This window comes from Scyliorhinus torazame, chromosome 17, assembly GCF_047496885.1.
Source record: "Scyliorhinus torazame isolate Kashiwa2021f chromosome 17, sScyTor2.1, whole genome shotgun sequence".
In the NCBI taxonomy this organism is placed as follows: Eukaryota; Metazoa; Chordata; class Chondrichthyes; order Carcharhiniformes; family Scyliorhinidae; genus Scyliorhinus; species Scyliorhinus torazame.
In genome coordinates, this window is record NC_092723.1 from 75,179,367 (window position 1) to 75,201,049 (window position 21,683).

At 51.0% G+C, this 21,683-nt stretch overlaps 1 protein-coding gene across 1 annotated transcript in view; it reads right to left on the reverse strand.

Moving 5' to 3' along the window:
- The window catches only part of LOC140393951 (uncharacterized), a 65,976-nt gene extending 55,738 nt beyond the window's left edge, over positions 1 to 10,238 (reverse strand). Inside the window, exon 1 of the mRNA XM_072480641.1 lies at positions 10,039 to 10,238. The gene's annotated coding sequence lies outside the window, so the exon portion shown is untranslated. The remainder of the gene's footprint in view (positions 1 to 10,038) is intronic.
- Positions 10,239 to 21,683: the final 11,445 nt, after the last annotated feature.

Below are 21,683 nucleotides of genomic sequence, written 5' to 3' on the forward strand. Positions count from 1 at the left end.
AGGAGCTGTAACATGATGGATGGTTGCTCTTCCACATAGCTGAGGCCAATGTTTTCACAGGTAGGTTAGCCAATGCTGTGGGGACGGGGATGGGGACGGCTGTTAAATTAATTTTGCAGCATGAGGACATCAGGTTGAAATATCAGTGAGAAGATACAAGGTGGCTGAGAGGTGAACAGCATTCAATGGAAGAGTAGTTCAGAAATAGGAGGTCCTCAAGCAGAAATTCCAGGAAGACGGAGCTTGGTCAGAAATTACAATACTGCCTATAGAGCAAGAGGAAACCAAATGTAAGATCCTCCTTGGCAAAAAAAAACATTGATTCTCATGTGACACTGATGGGGGGGGGGGGGAACATAGAACATAGAACATAGAACAATACAGCGCAGTACAGGCCCTTCGGCCCACGATGTTGCACCGAAACAAAAGCCATCTAACCTACACTATGCCATTATCATCCATATGTTTATCCAATAAACTTTTAAATGCCCTCAATGTTGGCGAGTTCACTACTGTAGCAGGTAGGGCATTCCACGGCCTCACTACTCTTTGCGTAAAGAACCTACCTCTGACCTCTGTCCTATATCTATTACCCCTCAGTTTAAAGTTATGTCCCCTCGTGCCAGCCATATCCATCCGCGGGAGAAGGCTCTCACTGTCCACCCTATCCAACCCCCTGATCATTTTGTATGCCTCTATTAAGTCTCCTCTTAACCTTCTTCTCTCCAACGAAAACAACCTCAAGTCCATCAGCCTTTCCTCATAAGATTTTCCCTCCATACCAGGCAACATCCTGGTAAATCTCCTCTGCACCCGCTCCAAAGAATAAAGTAAAATCTCTATCCCGAGGATGTAAAGTGCTCCACACATCCAAATATCCCACTTCTTCACACTCTATCTGTAGGTGGGAGGGGGGGGGGGGGGGTACTAGTGACTAGCAGCTTGTCAATCAAGGGGTTCAGATGGCAATTGAAGTCACCACCACAAACAAATTGACCGAAGCCAATTCTGCAAAATCCAGAAAAGCCTTTGTGATAACCTCCGGAGAGTAATTCAGAGGGCCATACAATTAATTATTCAGACAGTTTCCCAGTCTACCAGCCCCGTAACTATCAGATACTTACCACCCTTATCCTTATCAAGGAGTCATACCTTCAAGGGGATATTCTTGTTGATCCCTACTACTCATTGAAAAAGAGGCAGAAAAGCCCTGCCCAAACCCACACCCCTCAACTTTAAGTTCTCCCGTCATCCAAATAAGTCTCCTGTAACAGGGCTATGTCCACTTTCTCCTTCTTAAGAAAACACAGCATCTGTTACCTTTTGATAGGTTGATGAATTCCCCTTAGATTCCACAAGCAAAATTCAAAATTAGTCACATCCATTGTATGGACCATCAGAAGAAGAGTTTGGATAAGATCCTCGTGCCACTTTCAGGTGCGCTCCATGGCACCCACCCTCTAGCTGGATTCTCCATTTGGGAGACTAAGTCCCCACACCGGCGTGAAAACGGTGGTGTTTTACACCAGGAAACCTGGCGCAAAACGGCCACTCAATCCCTGTTCAGATGCGCGAGGCAGAGGCTCATGTGCCGGACCCCGCCCCACACCTTGAGGACCCGGCCGCCCATCAGGCCAGGGGGGTCCCAGAGGGGTGGTCCCATGGGGGAGTCTCCAGGGTGTACAGGCATCTCTGGTTATTCAAACAGATGACAGACAGCACGTGCCGCAGGAGGCTCCACTTCAACAAGGAGATGGTGCGGCACCTGTGCCATGTCCTCACGGACTTGGCACCACCTGGAGGAGGAGGACGACACCCACTCCCGGTGGTTGCCAAGGTCACTGCAACCCTAAACTTTTACTCCTTGGAATCATTCCAGGGCTCGAGCGGGGACCTATGTGGCATCTCGCAGGCCACAGCCCACAGGTACATCCGACAGGTCACTGGTGCCCTGTTTGCCTGGGCATAAAACTGCATCAACTTTGACATGGGCCAAGCCCAACAGTTTGCCCGGGCAGTCGGTTTCTCCACCATCGCCGGGATGCCATAAGTCAGGTGGATAGTGGATGCCACACATATTGCCCTGCGCTCACTGGGCCATCTGGGAGTGCCCAGCGTTAACAAAAAGAGATTCCGCGCCCTGATCATACAGCTCGTGTGCGACCACCATGAAGATCATGCTCATGTGTGCAAGCTTCCCAGGGAGTAAGCACGATAGGTGTATCCTGGGAAGCCAATCTTCCCCTGCCTCTTCGCGGACCACCCCTGGACGGGCGGCTGGCTCTAGGGGATAAGGGATATCTGCTGAGGGCCTGGCTAATGATGCCAGCACGAGGGCCAGAGGTCGAAGTGGAGACCCGGTGCAACGAGGCCCAGTGGCCACTCGGGCTGTCATTGACCGCTGCATCGGACTTCTCAAGATGCGGTTTCGCTGCGTCGACCGCTCCGGTGGTGCACTCCAGTATACCCCCCGGAGGGTCGCCCCATTTGTTGTGGTCTGCAATGTCCTCCACAACCTCGCACAGCAGCGGGGCAACGAGCTGAAGGTTGGTGATGAGGGACGTGACCAGCTCCGAGGAGGAGGACGAGGGGGAGGCCGAGGGTGATGAGGCAGCGCCAGACCAGTAGAGGCTGGAGGACGATCCCAGGGAGGAAGCGGAGGACCAGCCGGAGGCTGCAGAACAGTCTGTCGGGGCGAGGGTCCAGTGTTGCCTCCCGTAGTGTCCAGGCATCACTGTCTGATTGGGATGCAAGGCACTAACTCACACATTCTACAAGGCCCTCCAATCATCAAATTTACAGTGCAGAAGGAGGCCATTCGGCCCATCGAGTCTGCACCGGCCCTTGGAAAGAGCACTTTACTTATGCCCACACCTCCACCCCATCCCCGTAACCCAGTAACCCCACCTAACCTGGACACTAAGGACAATTTATCATGGCCAATCCACCTAACCTGCACTGAAGAAACTGTGCTAACCACTGTGCTACCGTGCCGCCCTTACCATGAAGATCATGTACGTGTCTGCAAGCTTCCCAGGAAGTAAGCACGAAAGCTGTATCCTGGTGCAGCCAATCATCCACGGCCTCTTCAAGGACCACCCCAGGGTGGGCGGCTGGCTCTAGGGGGATAAGGGATATCTGCTGAGGACCTGGCTAATAATGCCAGCACGGGGGCCAGAGATCGAAGCGGAGACCCGGTGCAATGAGGCCCAGCGGCAACCCGGGCTGTCATTGACCCGGGCTCCCACCCATGGGAACTCACTTGGGGTGTGTGAAGTGTTCACTTAACCATGCAATAGCCTTCAGCTGCACGGCCAGAGACCTAGGCAGTCGGTAGGAGTTGTGGGTGGTCATTGGGGCAGATGGGTAGGGACCAGGGTTGCCTCCAGAATGGGTATACATGATCCAGGGGTTGGCATGGTGGTGCCATGGGTGGTTGTACACACCCCCAGCGCCTTTCCTCCCCCATCCTCCCATGGCGACCCACCCCTGCAGAGGGTCCCCTGCCCCCAGCCGAGGGTCCCCCACCCCCCGCCGAGCACAAGGGCAGCAAGACCAGCGCCCCCGGGCTCTTTGCCTGTGACCAGAGATAGCTACTCAATTCCTCGGCTCCCCACCGAAGCCCTTCCCCCAGGTTCACATTTTTTAAAAGGAGTACTAATTGGTGCCTGCGTGACCACTTGCTGGGTAGGCCGCTGAATCACAGGAGGCTGTTGGATAAGGGATGACTCTCGTTAATTATATGGAAATAAGGTTATAAGTGGTGATAATTGGTTTCTCGCCACGCTACGGCGAGATACTGATTTTGCCTATGGGAGCAGCCAAATGCATCGCAAACTGTTTGGCGCCTGGCGCAGTTCTCGTTTTTGGCCTCTCCCGCTGTTCGCTGGCCTCATTTCGCTTGAGCGAGAGTGCAACGAGGCCGGAGAATCGCGCCCTAAGTGTGGGCTAAACCGGTGAGAATCTCCCCACTGCCAAAAAAAGTGAAGTGTCGTTTGATAGCGGTGGGGAACTCGCCGGCAGAGCCAGCGGAAAACTCCCTGAAAAACCCGCCACTAATAAACTTGGAAATTTTTCCATTAAATTCCACCCTTAGAATCAGTTTCAAATACACTGCTTTTTTTGATATTTATTAATGGTTTATTTATTATCTATTCTGCAGGTGATAATTTCAAAGTTTCCAGATTTTCAGAGGGTTTCAACTGGTGAAATAGCAGACACAAAGATTAAATTTAATGTGGAGAAGTGTGACGTGATACAGTTTAGTAGGAAGAATGGGGAGAAGAAATATAACTAAATGATAGCATTTAAAGTGGGTGCAGGAACACTGAGGTATGTGTACACAAATCTTTGAAGATGGCAGGCAGGTGTACAGGATCCTTGGCTTTAAAAATAAATAATTAAAGTACAAAGGTTATGCTATACTTTTCGGTGCGATAGAAGGTGTAATGAACATCCTGTATATTTTCTACAGAGGAACTTGCCTTTACTTAGTTTGTGTAATAATTCGCTCCAAATCTTGGTCGAGAATGAAAGAGCTAGTTTAACTTCAGGTTTGTTTTGCCTGTGGCAAGTATCGTCCAGCTCAGCCTGCAACTGCTGTTTCCAGGCAACTGACGATCCGATGAGCCAGTGTTAGGTGTGTCTGACCTCAATTTCCGAGTATAGTATATGTGAAAGTTCTTTTGGTAAAATACAAATGATGTAATTATTGCCAGCATTTGTTACTGCAGGTGAATGGTTTGTAGTTAATTATTGTCTCCCACTGAAATAAAAACAGGAAGCAGATTCTGCTTTACCTATTTCACCTCCCCTAAATCCAACTTTTGTTCCTTGTCTCCTTCCCATCTCCTTTTGCCTTGTGCCACAGGTATGAATTTACATTGTTCTGCAGCAAAGACAAATATTATACAAATGCCTGAAAATCACTTGCAAATTAATCTCGTGTTCTCTCTCTGTACACTTCTCAGAGAACCAGGGAAAAATTCCACAGCAACTTTCTTTTTTGCTTTTCAAATCGGTAAGCATTACGTAAAGCCTTTGGTTCAGTAACAGGGCCAGTGTGGTAAGCGGATCTTGCACCACCTGTCTTGAGTGTTTCTTGACCACCCCAATGTCTAGGTAGAGGGACTTCACCTGATGAAGGAGCAGTGCTCCGAAAGCTTGTGATTTCAAACAAACCTGTTGGAATTTAACCTGGTGTTGTGAGACATCTTACTGTGCCCACCCCAGTCCAATGCCGGCATCTCCACATCATAGGTAGAAGGAGGTAAATGCTTGACTAATTAAGGATTCGGGGATGTGGAATATGAAGTTGAGGCCACAATCCATCGGCCATGATTCTATGAAATGACAGAGCAGGCGCAAGGGCCGAATGACCTACTCCTAATCTGTAAATTGGTAGCTAGGAAAGTAACTTGTCAAGCGGAGGTTAAGAGTCTACGAAGGGAAATAGATAGGTGAAGTGAGTGGGCACAAATTTGTCATCACAAAAATTTGGAAAATGTGAACTTGTCCACCTTGGCAAGAAGAATAGAAAACCATAGGGCTGGATTCTCTGTTTTTGGGACTAAGTCCCCACGCCATTGTGAAAACTGTTGTCTTTACGCCAGGAAAACTGACGTCAAAAGGCCACAGATTTACCGTCTAGCTTGGGGCTAGCAGGCAGGCGTCACAGAGTTTGTAGTTCCAGCTGCTGATACGGCCCCCAGCACTACCGGGTCAGAGGCCGCGCTTGCGCACGGCGGCGACCTCCAGCAGCCGTGCCGTGCTCCATGACATACTCACACTGCGGGCCTCGACTGGTAGAATAATGCCCCGCATCGGCCGTTCACGTGCTCCGGACCGCCCTCACACATTGCCCCAGCCCCGAATGCAGCACCCCCGGCCCACCGATCAGCCCTCCCCGAACTGCGGCGGCCCCAGGCTGAGTCCGCAGCCGCCACCCGAGCATCCCGGATGGTGGGACCATGAGAGGTCCACGGCGTCGGGAATTCGGCCGGTCGTGGACGGAGCATCGCGGGGCGTGCCTCAGGCAATGGCCTGAGGCGGTGGGTACTCGGCACGGCGTACTCCACAAGTATGCCGATTTTCGGGGGGCGGAGATCCAGCCCCATATCTAGAGTACTGTGCTTGACAAAGAATCATCCAGGTTCAAAACTTTAGCTCCCTTCTCACTCCGCAGATGCTGGCAGACCTGCTGCGATTGTCCAATAGCTTTTGTTTTTGTTTCAGATTCCAGCATCCATAGTAATTTGCTTTTATCTAGAGTACTGTGTTCATTTGAACAAATATATAACTGCATTAGAAGCAGTTCAGAGAAGGTTTAATTCATTCCTGGGATGAATGGCTTATCTTAAGAAGAAAGGTTGAATAGTTTGGGCTGATAGTTTAGAAGAGTGAGAAGTGATCTTATTGAAAAATGTAATATCCTGAATGGACTTGATGGGATCATGACCAAAAGGACGTCTCCTCCTGAAGGGGAGACTAAAACCAGGTGACAGAGGTTCAGCGTAAAGTGGGATTTTAAGATGGAGATTAGGAGAATGTTTTTTTTCTCAGAGGGTTATTGGCCTATTCTCCAAAGAGCAGGGGAGGCTGTGTTAGATAAGGGGTGGGATTTAATGTGAAAAGAAGAATCCCGTTTTGGCGCCGAAAACGACCCCGTACTCTAGCGGGACTCTGTCATTTCTTTTGGCCTCGACACCGCACTTACCTCACTTCCTGACCTAGAGCATTTGTGGATCAGAGCGCCATTTTTAAATGCCGCCCCGATCTATTGACTTCCCTCTCCTCCCCGCACCGCAGCCTCCAAACCCCCCCCCCCCCCCCCCCCCCCCACTGCCTCAACTTACCTCTTAGGAGGTCCTTGAGCCCCCCTCACCCTATCTCTGGGCCCGATCCCTGGCACAGGTAACCTGGCAGTGCCTCCCAGGCACCCTAAAGTGCCAGGGTGGCAGTGCCAAGGTGCCAGGTTCCTGGGTGCCAGTGGGGGTGCCAGGGTATCACCCTGCCCAGGACCCCACCACCCTGGGCCTCCATTGGCCTGGGAGACCCCGTAGGTGCTGTTACATCTGGTCCATATTTGAATGCACCGGCCTAATGGCTTGTTTATATCTGTTAATCTGGATCACGCCCAGTGAGGGCGAGATCCAGATCACGATGTCTCATGAGAAGGACGAGCATTGTGAATCTCACGAGAAATTAAATGGCCTCGTCACATCACAAGATTGTACGAGACGAGGCCATTGAATTGTGCCCAAGAATTTTGATGCACAAGGTAGTTAAGGGTTATGGGGAGCAAGCAGGAAACCATGGTCTTATTGAATGATGGAGAAGGCTCGAAGGGTCAAATGGCCAACTCCTGCTCCATTGCCCTAATTCCTATGTAGTCCTAACCCTGCCACATCACTGAAATGATCCAAATTAATATTACAAATGGCAACTTATTAGTCAGATGACTGTGGTGCACTATCCCTCCTCGTCCTTCTTTACGTGTCTGCAATCTTTGACACAGTTGACCAAATCAATCTTCTCCAACGCCCCTCCTCCACTGTCTAACTGTGGTGGCACTGTCTTTGCCTGGTTCCATTCTCATCCAACTTACCATAGCCAGATCTAGAGGATTTACAATAGCTTCTCTTCACACACTTACACTGTTATCACTGGAGACCTGACAAGTATTTATCTTTGGCCCCTCCTCATTCTCATCTGTATGAACAAGTAAAACAAAATGCCACTCATGGATGACATCATCCAAAACACAGCATTAGGTTCTACATGCATATTTGCAATATCCAGCTCAACCTCACTGCCACCACTCCCAACCCCTCCACTGCCTCTGCAATACTTTGCCTGTCAAACATCCAATCCTGGATGGGCTGCGATCTACCTCTGACCTCTCCTTTAAGATTCTCCTTAAAACCTATATCTTTCGCCAAGCTTTTGATCACCTGTCCTCATATCTCTTTCTTTGTCTTTGTGGCAATGTTTGTCTGATAGTGCACCTGTGAAGTTTCTTGGGTCATTTTTCTTCGAGGTTATATAAACGCAAGTTGTTGTTATTGTTCGGCATTTAAATAAAATGTACTGGAGCCTCCTGCCAATTTAGAACTCTCTTGGGTAAAGTAGCAACCCTGACCAGAATTTAGTTTTACAACTGCAAGCATCCCATGAACAGCGAATAACAATTGGTTTGGAAAGAAACAGGAAAGTCAGAGGGTCACGATCAGTATTCAACTAAAACTAATCACTAATCTTTGTTGTGCAGAGTTTTGAAATATAACTTCCAACAAAAACACAATCGTTTTTCTCCAATATGTAAAGATAGTAACTAAGATCAATTGGCAAAATGATTTGTGACTGCTGTTGCCCCAGTTTGTAGTCGTCATAGAGGTCTACAGCACAGAAAAGGCCCTTCGGCCCATCACATCTGCGCCGGTCAAAAACAGCCATCTAACTATTCTAATTCAATTTTCCAGCACTTGGCCCATAGCCTTGTATGCTTTGGAATCACAAGTCCACATCTAAATATTTCTTAAATGTTATGAGGGTCTCTGCCTCCACCCTTTCAAGCAGTGAGTTCCAGACTCCCAGCACCCTCTGGGTAAAAAGATTTTTCATCACATCCCCTCCAAACCTCCTGCCCCCTACCTTGAATTTATGTATGTTCTCATTGGCCCCTCCACCAAGGGGAAACGTTTCTTCCTGTCTACTCTATCTATGCCCCTCATAATTTTATACATTTCAATCATGTCCCTCCTCAGTCTCCACTGCTCCAAGGAAGACAACCCCAGTCTATCCAATCTCTCTTCATAGCTAAAACTCTCCAGCCCAGGCAACATCCTGGTAAGTCTCCTCTGCACCCTTTCCTTTCTATCATGTAAATTCCAGAACTGCACACAGTACACGAGCTGTGGCAACTCACAATTTTCTGCCTTGTGTCATGCGATGACTTGCTCTGGGTGTGTGGTTTGAGGACAAGCCCAATTTTCCCCCCCCAATAACACCACACGCATTACAAGTACAAGAAACCAAAATGCCTCCACTGATACTCAGCATGAAGGCTCCTGCATGTCCAACATTTGTTTCCTTTGATGTCTGAGAAAACTTGAAATAATTTGTCATTAAGATTGTCGGTATTGAGCTTCAATTCTCCTACAAAATTTATTTCAATAACTAAACACAACTACACCAAAGTACAGATGGTGGAATTATATTTTGATCTGTAGTTCAATGTTTAAAATAAAGTTTCTCAACCAAATATACTGCCTCAGTTCCAATAGAATAAAATCAATTAACATTGTAAAAGACAAGTTGCACTTCCGTATTTCAAACCTATAATTGGACACTCCCAATCATTTCTCACAATGTTTTGGCATTCCATTTAATAATAGTTTGTTTTATAAATTTAGAGTACTCAATTATTTTTTTTCCAATTAAGGGATAATTTAGCATGGCCAATCCACCCACCCTGCACATCTTTTGTGTTGTGGGGGTGAGACCGATGCAGACATGGGGAGTTAATAATAGTTTTTATTTGCAACTAAATTCAAAGACCTGTGTTCATGATTTTTCTTGTTAATTATTAACTGATTTCTACAGTAATGATATGTCTGTATTGAACAGAACAGTGCGACACACAGTTCAGAATGAGAGTGAGAGGCCGGATAATATTCCATTCGTGTCCAAGGGAAACACTGGGAACTATCAGCAAATCACTTTACAAACTGACCTTCGAAGCTTTCAACAAGACTGATTAACATGTTATTTATAAATATTTCCAACTTCCCTCCCCAATCTTTACCAGGTCTACAAACACTATCAAACAGGCCAAAAAAATGGGAACACTTCATTGTGGACTATTTAAGCCACTGAAATTTTAATTTGAAAGCCTTTATTCTGATATAACTCTCACTAGTTATTAAACAGTCTACTTGTTGTTTATGGTCACACCCATAAAAGATAGATAAGCAGTTACAGATTACCTATAATTTCCCGTTGATTTAAAAGTTAAAATAAGTTCCACAGCAAACTCACCTCAATTGCTAAGCTGGTAGAGTTTCAGGCAATCCTCTGCTGCCGGGTTTAGTTGGTTTTATGAAGTGTTGAAGTTGCTGAAGAAAGGTGTACCTATGACTCGACTGTAACCACATTACCTGGCCTCACTACGAGAGTACTAACAAGTTCTGCGTTGCTGTCATTTCCGGGGCATTTCATTGTTCTCACTCCCCAGAGGTTGCATGAGAGAGAGAGAGAGAGAGGGAGGGAGGAGAGCAAATGAGCAAACGTAACCAGAAGGGAGGGCCATGGAATTTGATGTGTTTCACCATGACAACTGCCGAGAACGATACACCTGAGTTGAAATTTTATACTATTGGTTCAGTAATTTTAACAATCGAGCCGCCAGGTTTCGGTTTGCTTGACTTACTGGGGGAAAAAATGCTCGGAGGGAAGAAAATAACAGCAAAAGCAAATATTTTCCTCGACAGTGAGAAACAGTGTAGGTATATTGACATTAGCTCTCCCATAGTTTTTGGAGGCAGTGAAATCTAGTGAGTCAAAAAGATGATATAAAGAACTGTATGAAATTATAGTAACTATCCTCCATACAAATAAGCTTTCAAAACAAACCAATCCTTCAATTCATTGTCATAACTGGTTTGTTGATGCAAACTAGTTCACAGTTTATTAATCTAGGTTGTTTTCATTTGTCTCTGTTTTTCTCTCCTCCTGCCCAGAGGACAATGAATAAGAGTGACAGAGCTACCTGAAATGTAACAGTGCAGAGATCCAAGGCAAAAGCAAGTTTTTTTTCTGTTCTTGAATTTTAACAGAAAGTAATCAGAAAACTGCGACACCTGTGACACATTAAAAACCCTTGAGCATAACCAGTATGATGCCTCTGTCATTTTATTCCGCAATGCGGGCCGACCTCCGAACCCTTGGCCCATCACTCCATGAATCTCCCCATCCCCAGGCACACCGCGTGCAGGTGATGGGTGTAAGCGAGCACTCGGGAGACAGGCAGGGGTCAGGCTATGGCATAGATTGAGCACTGGCACTCAGTTCTCTGCAGGTTATCATCACCCCCCTGCCCTCGACAATGACCCGCTGATGGTGCCGGCACAGTCCCAGCACCCTGGAGTGATGTGACACATACCCTCGGAGGGTGGAAGATGGGGGTGGGGCTGGGTAAGATATCAATGACTACATCCTAAGTGAAGCGGATGAGTATGAAGGCCTGCCTGGCCCTCCGGGCTTGCCCATTCCTCGCCCTGCCGTCTGTCCTGCAACCTCCAGCTGGTCCTACGGTTTCTCCAAAGACCGTCCTCCAGCCCCTGCTGGTCCTGCACACCTCATAATCCTTGTCCTCCTCCTCCTCGGTGACCACATATTCCTCATCCTCAACCTCCAGCTCTTCACCCGCTGCTGTGCCAGGCTGTGGAGGACACAGCAGACCACCACAAAGCGGGCGACCCTCCGGGGGTGTACCGCAGAGCACGACCGGAGTGGTTGAGGCATTGAAACCGCATTTTGAGCAGACCGATGCACCGCTCAATGACAGACCGGTGGTCACATGGGCCTCATTGTATCGGATCGTCGCGTCGGTCTCCGGCCTCTGTACTGGCGTCATTAGCTCGGCCCTCAGCGGGTACCTCTTATCCCCAAGAGCAAGCCACACATCCTGGGGTGAACCTCAAAGAGGCCAGGGATGACCAATCGCCCCAGGATTATCATAGATTATCATAGAATTTACAGTGCAGAAGGAGGCCATTCGGCCCATCGAGTCTGCACCGGCTCTTGGAAAGAGCACCCTACCCAAAGTCAACACCTCCACCCTATCCCCATAACCCAGTAACCCCACCCAACACTAAGGGCAATTTTGGACACTAAGGGCAATTTATCATGGCCAATCCACCTAACCTGCACATCTTTGGACTGTGGGAGGAAACCGGAGCACCCGGAGGAAACCCACGCACACACGGGGAGGACGTGCAGACTCCGCACAGACAGTGACCCAAGCCGGAATCGAACCTGGGACCCTGGAGCTGTGAAGCAATTGTGCTATCCACAAGGCTATCGTGCTGCCCCTTTCAGGATGTAGCTGTCATGAACACTCACTGGGAAACATGCACACACGTGCATGATCTGCATGCGGTGGTCACACGTGAGCTGAATGTTTGGGGAATAGAACTCCTTCCTGTTCATGTAGGGCACCCCCAGATGGCCCAGTGAGCACAAGCCAACATGCATGCAGTCTTTCAGCCCCTGGACCTGGGGCATCCCGGCGATGGTAGAGAATCCTGCTGACTGGGCATCTACTTGGGTTTGGTCCATGTCAAAACTTATATAGTTTTAGCCCAGGGAAACAGGGCATCCGTGATCTGCCGGACGTACCTGTGGGCTGTGGCCTGAGTAATGCCACACAGGTCCCTGCTCGAGCCCAGGAATGATCCTGAGGCATAAAGGTTCAGGGCTGCTGTGACCTTGGTGGCCACCGGGAGCGGGTGTCCTCCTCCATGTGGTGCCAGGTGCATGAGGACATGGAACAGGTGCCGCACCGTCTCTTTGTTGAGGTGGAGCCACCTGCGGCATGCGCTGTCCATCATTTGTTCAAACGATTAGCGATGCCTGTACACACTGGGCCGTCAGGGCCTCCCCCTCTGGGTCTCTCCCTGGCCTGATGGGCGGCCGGGTCCTCAGGGTGTGGGGCGGGGTCCGGCGCATAGGCCGCCGCTTTGTGCATCCTCAGACGCTGATGTTGCCCCCGACTCCGCCGTCTGGCCACCAGTCCTAGCAGCAGCACCACTAGGGAAAGTTCAGCGGAGTCCAAAATACCATCCAAACCATTCAATATCTGTAAGGCATTGGGAGAGGGTGTTACACTGACAAACCAGCAGTAGCTCCCACCCAGGGACCCTCTATTCCCCCATTAATCCCCCCACTCCCTTTCACCTGGAACGCCCTGCCCATGCACTCCCGGCTGCAGTGGGCCCCCCTCATCGGACCCCACACCCTATACCTTGGACAGCCGCTCACATGTCCCCAGAGTTATGTCCCATCCCCTGGGTGGTCGGCTGTTGGTTGTTGCGTATGTGGTGTTGCCCCCTGCAGTGTTCAGGCACACTGTCCAGGCATCACGGACTGATTGGGATGCAAAGGCAATGATTCCCACATGCTACATGTCCCGCCCACCTACGGGAATCCACCTGGGTTGTGTGAAGTGCTCACATAACCATGATAGCCTTCTGCCACACGGCCAGAGGCCTCAGCAGTCGGATCGGGGTTATGGGTAGTCGGGGGGACAGATGGGAAGGGACAAGGCTTGCCCCTGGAATGGGTGCACATGATCCAGGGATTGGAATTGTTTGCTGTGCGTGGTTGCCCCCCCCCCCCACCCCCCAGAACCTCCCATCCTCCCATGACGGGCCACTCCTGCGGAAGGTCGCTCCCATTAATTGTATAGAAATGGGGCTTAAGTGGTGATAATTAGTTTCTCGCCACGTAACGGTGAGATCCCGATTTCGCCTACGGGAGCAGGCTGGTTCCATCGCAATCTGTTTGGCAATTGGCATGGTTCTCGTTTTTGGCCTCTCCCACTTGAGCGAGAGCGCAACGAGACCTGAGAATCACGCACTCTATATCACATAAACGTCTATACCCTAAAAAGGACTGAATTGTTAATTCCAATGATTCTGTGGCCAGCCTCACAACGGCAAACATCCTCAACTGGTTGGTTCTGATTAACCAAGTGCGTAGTGTACCAAGAGGGGAAGGTGTCGGATATCTACCAGAAACTACAGGAGGCGGAGGAAACCCCAGTGGAGGAGCTCAAGGGCAAGTTAGAGGAGGAGCTAGGTGAGGAGTTGGAAGCGGGTCTGTGGGCAGAGGTCCTGGGCAGGGTTAATTCCTCCTCCTCATGTGCCAGGCTCAGTCTAATTCAATTTAAAGTGGTCCACTGGGCACACATGACGGCAGCGAGAATGAGCAAGTTTTTGGGGTAGAAGACAGTTGTATGAGGTGCACGGGCAGCCCTGCAAACCATGTCCACATGTCTTGGGCATGCCCGGAGCTTAGAGAGTTCTCGCAAGGGTTCGCGAGGGCAATGTCCAAGGGGCTTAACACACGGGTGGTGCCGAGTCCAGAGATAGCGATCTTTGGAGTGTCAGAAGACCCGGGCGTTCAGGGGGCGAAAGAGGCTGACGTCTTGGCCTTTGCCTCCCTAGTAGCCCGGAGACGGATTTTATTAATGTGGAGGGACTCGAAGCCCCCGAGTGTAGAGACCTGGGTTAACGACATGGCTGGGCTTCTCAGCCTCGAGAAAATGAATTTTGCCTTAAGAAGGTCTTCGCTAGGGTTCTCTCGGAGGTGGCAGCCATTTGTCGACTTTCTCAGGGAAAATTCAAATGTCAGCAGCAGTAGCAATCCGTAGGAGGGGGGGTGGGGGTGGGGGGTGTCATGATATACATCAGTACATTATGGTGCAATCACATACACACACTGATGGACATGCAGTAGGACCAACCAGCATACATAACACCGCAGCCAATCACCAGTGAGAGCACAAGCACTATAAAGACAGGGGACAGGAGAGTTCCCGCTCATTCTAGCAGCAGCAAGCTCAGAGCACAGAGCTCACAGCCTGCAACACAGACATTCACCATGTGCTGAGTGCCTCACCAAAGCTAGTGATAGGAAAGGGTCCACAGTTAAGCTGGTATTGCTTATACCCACGTTTACAGTATGTTAGCATAGTTGAACAGTTAATAAAATAGCGTTACACCACTTCCAGCATTGTTGGCTTGTTTGTGAACCAGACACCCAACACGACATGGTACAAGGAGTGGCCGCAATCTAGCACTTGTGAGACCTACCTGCAACTTCTCAGCATTCCGGCAGCCTACAGCATGGAGAACATCAACCCGCCGCCGCCGCTCCGCATCGCTGGCAACCTCGGGGTAAATTGGAAGATATTTAAACAGCGCTTCCAGCTCTTCCTCGAGGCCACGGACAGGGAGAATGCATTGGACACCAGGAAGATAGCCCTTTTTCTCTCCACGGCTGGGCAACATGCCATCCACATCTTTAACTCTCTGACATTCGCGGACGACGAGGACAAGACCAAGTACAAGACGGTGCTCCTCAAATTCGACACACACTTCAGTGTTGGAGTCAACGAAAGCTTCGAAAAGTACCTGTTCCAGCAGCGCTTGCAGGGTAAGGACGAGCCTTTCCAATCCTATTTAACAGACCTCCGCATCCTCGCGCAATCCTGCGGCTACGGGCCCACCTCCGACTCCATGATACGCGACCAGATTGTTTTTGGGGTCATGTCGGACACCCTGCGTCAGCAGTTCCTTAAAGTTAAGCAACTAACCCTAGTGACTGCCATCGAGACCAGTGTCCTGCATGAGAATGCCACCAGCTGGTACTCCTACATACTGGCAGCTGAAACGGCGCGGCAAGGGCCCCATGAGGCGGAACGGGCCCAAATGATCGAACACCTCCAGGGCCGCCGTCTGGAGGAGGGCGGCCATTTTGCGCGCTTTCCGAGGCCTCCCGCGCTTGTACGCGCCAAACGAGGGGACGGTGACGTGGAGGAACGCGATGCGCAGGCCCGCACCACGCACGACCATACCACGCATGCGCGGTGGTGCAGCGAACGCACTGACGTCACAACGTGCGGCAACTGTGGCTCCACCCACTTAAAGTGACAATGCCCTGCAAAATCACGACAGTGCCTACACTGTGGCAGGCTTGGCCACTATGCTGCCTGCTGTCGAGCAGCCCAGCCTGCCAACTCGCAACGATTTAACCAGCCTCGCAGGAATGTTCGGGCAATCCAACCCACCTTCAACGAGTCCGATCCTGACTTCATGCAGACCAGTGACACCGAGGACAGGGAGCCTTTTCGAGTCGCTGTCATAACCAAGAGCAGGCTGTCCCCGAATCAAAAGCACCAGCCGCTGTTGGTCCACAGCATTGATCCGGACGACGAGTGGTGTGCCATCCTGACGGTGAACCGATCCCAGATCAGATTCCGTCTGGACACTGGTCTTCCGCCAATCTCCTCGCATGGTCAGCATTTCAAACCCTGGGGGTCAAACCAACAATTCTTCCATCCAATTGCCAACTGGTCGACTATAATGGTAACGTAATCCCCCCCACCGGGTCATGCCATCTCGAGGTGACGCACAACTCGTGAAAAGTCACCCTACCCTTCGCGATCGTGGGCTCCTCAAAGGACTCCCTGCTAGGCGCACAGGCATGCAAGCTCCGCAACCTCGTGCAGCGCGTACATTCACTCTCTCCAGAGGACACGTCTGACTTCCAAGATGCGGACTTCAGGGTGCAACTAAGTGCCATCATCACTCAACACCGAGATGTCTTCGAAGGCATGGGCACACTTCCTTACACATACAACATCCTGCTCAAACAGGACGCCACGCCTGTGGTTCATGCACCTCGCAGAGTCCCAGCACCCCTCAAGGACCGCCTCAAGCAGCAGCTGCAGGACCTCCAGGACCAAGGAGTGCTTTCCAGAGCGATGGAACCAACCGACTGGGTCAGTTCCATGGTGTGTGTCAAGAAGCCTTCCGGCGAGCTCCGGATCTGTATCGACCCGAAGGATTTAAATCGTAACATCATGCGGGACATTACCCTATCCCCAAGCGTGAGGAGATCACGTGCGAGATGGCTCGAGCCAACATATTCACCAAGCTGGATGCATCAAAGGGCTTCTGGCAGATTCAATTGGACAAATTCAGCAGAAAGCTGTGTACTTTCAACACCCCATTTGGCAGGTACTGCTACAATAGAATGCCATTTGGCATCATATCAGCATCTGAAGTGTTCCACCGCATCATGGAGCAGAGGATGGAGGGCATCGAGGGTGTGCGCGTCTATGTGGATGACATCATCATCTGGTGCGCACCACCCCGCAGGAGCATATCAGACGCCTCCAACGCGATTTTAAGCGAATACGGGACCAAGGCCTGCGCCTCAACAGAGCCAAATGTTCTTTTGGCCAGGTCAAACTCAAGTTTTTAGGAGACCACATCTCCCGGTTGGGTGTGCGGCCGGATGCGGACAAGGTGGCAGCCATCACGGCCATGCAGAAGCCGGCGGATAAGAAGGCGGTGCTCCGGTTCTTAGGAATGGTCAACTTCCTAGGAAAGTTCATCCCTAACCTCGCTTCCCACACCAAGGCTCTCCGCAACCAAGTAAGGAAGACGACGGACTTCCTGTGGCCTCCCGCCCACCAGCATGAATGGGAGGAGCTCAAGGTCAAGCTGACCACCGCCCCTGTATTGGCGTTTTTCGATCCTGTAAAGGAGACGAAAATATCAACGGACGAGAGCCAATCTGGCATAGGGGCGATGCTCCTGCAACAAGATGACGCCTCGTCATGGGCCCCTGTTGCCTATGCATCACGGGCCATGGCCCCCACAGAGCAGCGCTATGCGCAAATCGAGAAGGAGTGCCTAGGCCTGTTGACCGGTGTCGACAAGTTCCATGACTACGTGTATGGCCTTCCCCAGTTCACTGTGGCGACCGACCATCGCCCGCTGGTCGTCATCATCCAAAATGACCTCAATGATATGACCCCTCGTCTACAACGCATTCTGCTCAAGCTCCGGAGATACGATTTCCAGCTCGTGTACACACCGGGTAAGGACCTGATCATAACTGACACTCTGTCCAGGGCAGTCACCACTCCGTCCGACCCAGAGGGGTTTGTTTGCCAAGTCGACGCCCATGTGGCCTTCACGGCCGCCAATCTGCCGGCCACGGATGAACGCCTAACCCCCATTCTCCGTGAGACTGCGGCTGGCCCCCTGCTACAACGTGTGATGCGCCACATGACCGACGGATGGCTCAAGGGACAATGCCCGCAGTTCTATAATATTCGAGACGATCTGGCAGTCGTTGATGGCGTCCTCCTGAAGCTGGACCACATTGTTATCCCACACAGCATACATCACCTGGTTTTAGAGCAGCTGCACGAGGGCCGTCTCGGCGTAGAGAAGTGCCGATGGAGGGCCCGAGAGGCTGTCTACTGGCCTGGCATAAATGAGGACATTGCCAACACTGTGCTCAATTGCCCCACTTGTCAGCAGTTCCAGCCGACCCAACCACAGGAGACCCTTCAGCCCCATGAGTTGGTCACGTCCCCTTGGTCTAAGGTAGGCGTGGACCTGTTCCATGCGCTTGGCAGGGACTATGTTCTCATAGTTGATTATTTTTACAGCTATCCCGAGGTTGTATGCCTGAACGACATCACGTCATCGGCTGTTATCCGTGCCTGCAAAGAGACCTTTGCTCATCACCGCATCCCACTCACTCTGATGTCGGACATTGGCCACTGCTTCGCGAGCCAGGAATGGTCTAACTTCGCCAGCAGGTACAACTTTGTACACGTGACGTCCAGTCCCCTGCACCCCCAGTCAAATGGCAAAGCAGAAAATGGCGTCCACATCGTAAAGAGGCTCCTCTGCAAGGCTGCTGATGCAGGATCCGACTTCTGCCTCGCCTTGCTGGCCTATCGCTCGGCTCCACTGTCCATGAGCCTGTCACCAGCCCAGCTGCTGATGGGTCGCACCCTCAGGACCACTGTACCATCCATTCACGTCCCAGACCTCGACCATGTTCCGGTCCTTCAGCGGATGCAACAGTCTCGTGCGCAGCACAAGGCGCATGACGCTCGAGCGACTGATCTTCCTGCTCTGGCGCCAGGTGACAACGTCCAAATCCATCTTCCGGAGGGTGGCTGATCTGCGAGTGCTGTGGTTCTTCGGCTGGTGGCTCCCTACTCATTCCTGGTTCGTCTGCCTGATGGCTCCATTCGCCGCCGCAATCAGCGTGCCCTTCGTCTGGTTCCACGCTCACTACGCGATCCTCCACCGGTGCCACGACCTCCAATTGTCCCCGACCTGGACTTTGTAGAGCTTCCGGATACTCTGCATCCTCCTCACTTGGCCGTGGCCCGGCCCGATCCTCAGCCGGTGGCTCCTGACCCACCCTTGAGGCGGTCAACCCGAATTCGTCGCCCACCTCAGAGACTTGATTTATGAGCCTTACAATGTTGTACTCAATGCTTTGTTCTTTCATCTTGTTTCAGCATTTCACTAGTTTGTTTATTCGTTATTAGTTTTGTTGTTGGTGTAACACCTTGTTTTTCTTTTCTCTGCACCAGGCACCTTCCCGTGTATATAGACTGGCCTCATGTACATAGTTATGTAAATACTGCACACACATGGTCAGATACACTCATTACACGTTATTTATTCTCACATAGGCACATGTTCTTTGTAAAAAAGGGGGATGTCATAATATACATCAGTATATTATGGTGCAATCACATACACACATGGATGGACATGCAGTAGGACCAACCAGCATACATAACACCGCAGCCAATCACCAGTGAGAGCACACGCACTATAAAGACAGGGGACAGGAGAGTTCCCGCTGATTCTAGCAGCAGCCAGCTCGGAGCACAGAGCTCACAGCCTGCATCACAGACATTCACCATGTGCTGAGTGCCTCACCATAGCTAGTGATAGGAAAGGGTCCACAGTTAAGCTGGTATTGCTTATACTCACCTTTACAGTATGTTAGCATAGTTGAACAGTTAATAAAATAGCGTTACACCACTTCCAGCATTGTTGGCTTGTTTGTGAACCAGACACCCAACACGACAGGGGGGTGGGGGAGTGAGTGCTTCATTAGGATGGTGTGGGAAGACTGAGTCACGTGGGGTAATGTCTATTTAATTGTTATTGTACATTCTCTTTTTGCACTATGTTAATGTTCACTCTAGTTTGTTTTGTTATTATTGTTACTACTGTTTTATTATGAAAAATTCTGCAAAACCTTAATAAAAATACTTAAAAAAATATATATATATTTTTCAAGAAGCCCAACACCTCGGGCGGGATTCTCCGACCCCCTGCCGGGCCGGAGAATCACCGGGGGGGGCGGCGTGAATCCTGCCCCGCTGCCCCCCTGACGCCAGCTGCCGGATTCTCCGGCGCCAGTTTTTCGGCGGGGGCGGGAATCGCGCCGCGCCAGTTGGGGGCCGTCTGGCGATTCTCCGGCCCATGATGGGCCGAGTGGCCGCCGATTTTGGGCAGATGCCGCCAGCGTAAAATACACCAGATCCGTACCGGCGGGACCTGGCCCTGCGGGCGGCCTGTGGAGTCCTCGGGGGGGCACGGGGGGATCTGGCCCAGGGGGGGGCTCCACGGTGGCCTGTGCCGTGGGGCACTGTTTCCCTCCGCGCTGGCCGGTGTAACGGTCCGCCATGACCGGCGCAGAGAAGAACCCCCCTGCGCATGCGCTGGGATGACGCCAGCACACGCTGGCACTCCCGCGCATGCGCCGACTCGTGCCAGCCGGTGGAGGCCCTTCGGCGCCGGTTGGCGCAGCGCCAAGCCCTTCGGCGCCGGCTGGCGCGGCACCAACCCTGCCGGCAACGGCCTAGCCCCTGAAGGTGCGAGGATTCCGCACCTTCCGGGTGGCCTGACGCTGGAGTGGCTCATGCACTCCTCGGCGCCGGTACGGCTCGCCCCGCTGGTTCAGGGAGAATCCCGCCCCTCATCTTTTTGGATCACAATGTGACCCAGGCTATCTACACCCCCTTCTCCAGACTCAACATCAACCAATTCCTTCTCTTTGGTGAATACTGATGCAAAGTGTTCATTTAGTACCTCGCCCATTTCCTCTGGCTCCACACATAGATTCCCTCCCCTGTCCTTCAGTGGGCCAACCCTTTCCCTGGCTACCTTCTTGCTTTTTATGTCCGTGTAAAAAGCCTTGGGATTTTCCTTAACCCTATTTGCCAATGACTTTTCGTGACCCCTTTTAGCCCTCCTGACTCCTTGCTTAAGTTCCTTCCTATTTTCCTTATGTTCCATACAGGCTTTGTCTGTTCCCAGCCTTCTAGCCCTAACAAATGCCTCCTTTTTCTTTTTGACGAGGCCTACAATATCTCTCGTCATCCAAGGTTCCTGAAAATTGCCGTATTTATCCTTCTTCCTCGCAGGAGCATGCCGATCCTGAATTCCTTTCAACTGACACTTGAAAGCCTCCCACATGTCAGCTGTTGATTTACCCTCAAACATCCGCCCCCAATCTATGTTCTTTGGTTCCCGCCTAATATTGTTATAATTAGCCTTCCCCCAATTTAGCACATTCACCCTAGGACCACTCTTATCCTTGTCCACCAGCACTTTAAAACTTACTGAATTGTGGTCACTGTTCCCGAAATGCTCCCCTATGGAAACTTCTACCACCTGGCCGGGCTCATTCCCTAATACCGGGTCCAGTACAGCCCCTTCCCTAGTTGGACTATCTACATATTGTTTTAAGAAGCCCTCCTGGATGCTCCTTACAAACTCTGCCCCGTCCAAGCCCCTAGCACTAAGTGAGTCACAGTCAATATTGGGGAAGTTAAAGTCTCCCATCACTACAACCCTACCTATCTGCTCCTCTATGTCCTGCTGGTTGTTGGGAGGCCTGTAGTAAACCCCGAACATTGTGACTGCACCGTTCTTATTCCTGATCTCTACCCATATAGCCTCGCTGCCTTCTGGGGTGTCCTCCCGCAGTACAGCTGCGATATTCTCCCTAACCAGTAGGAGCAACTCCTCCATCCCTTTTTTTACATCCCCCTCTAT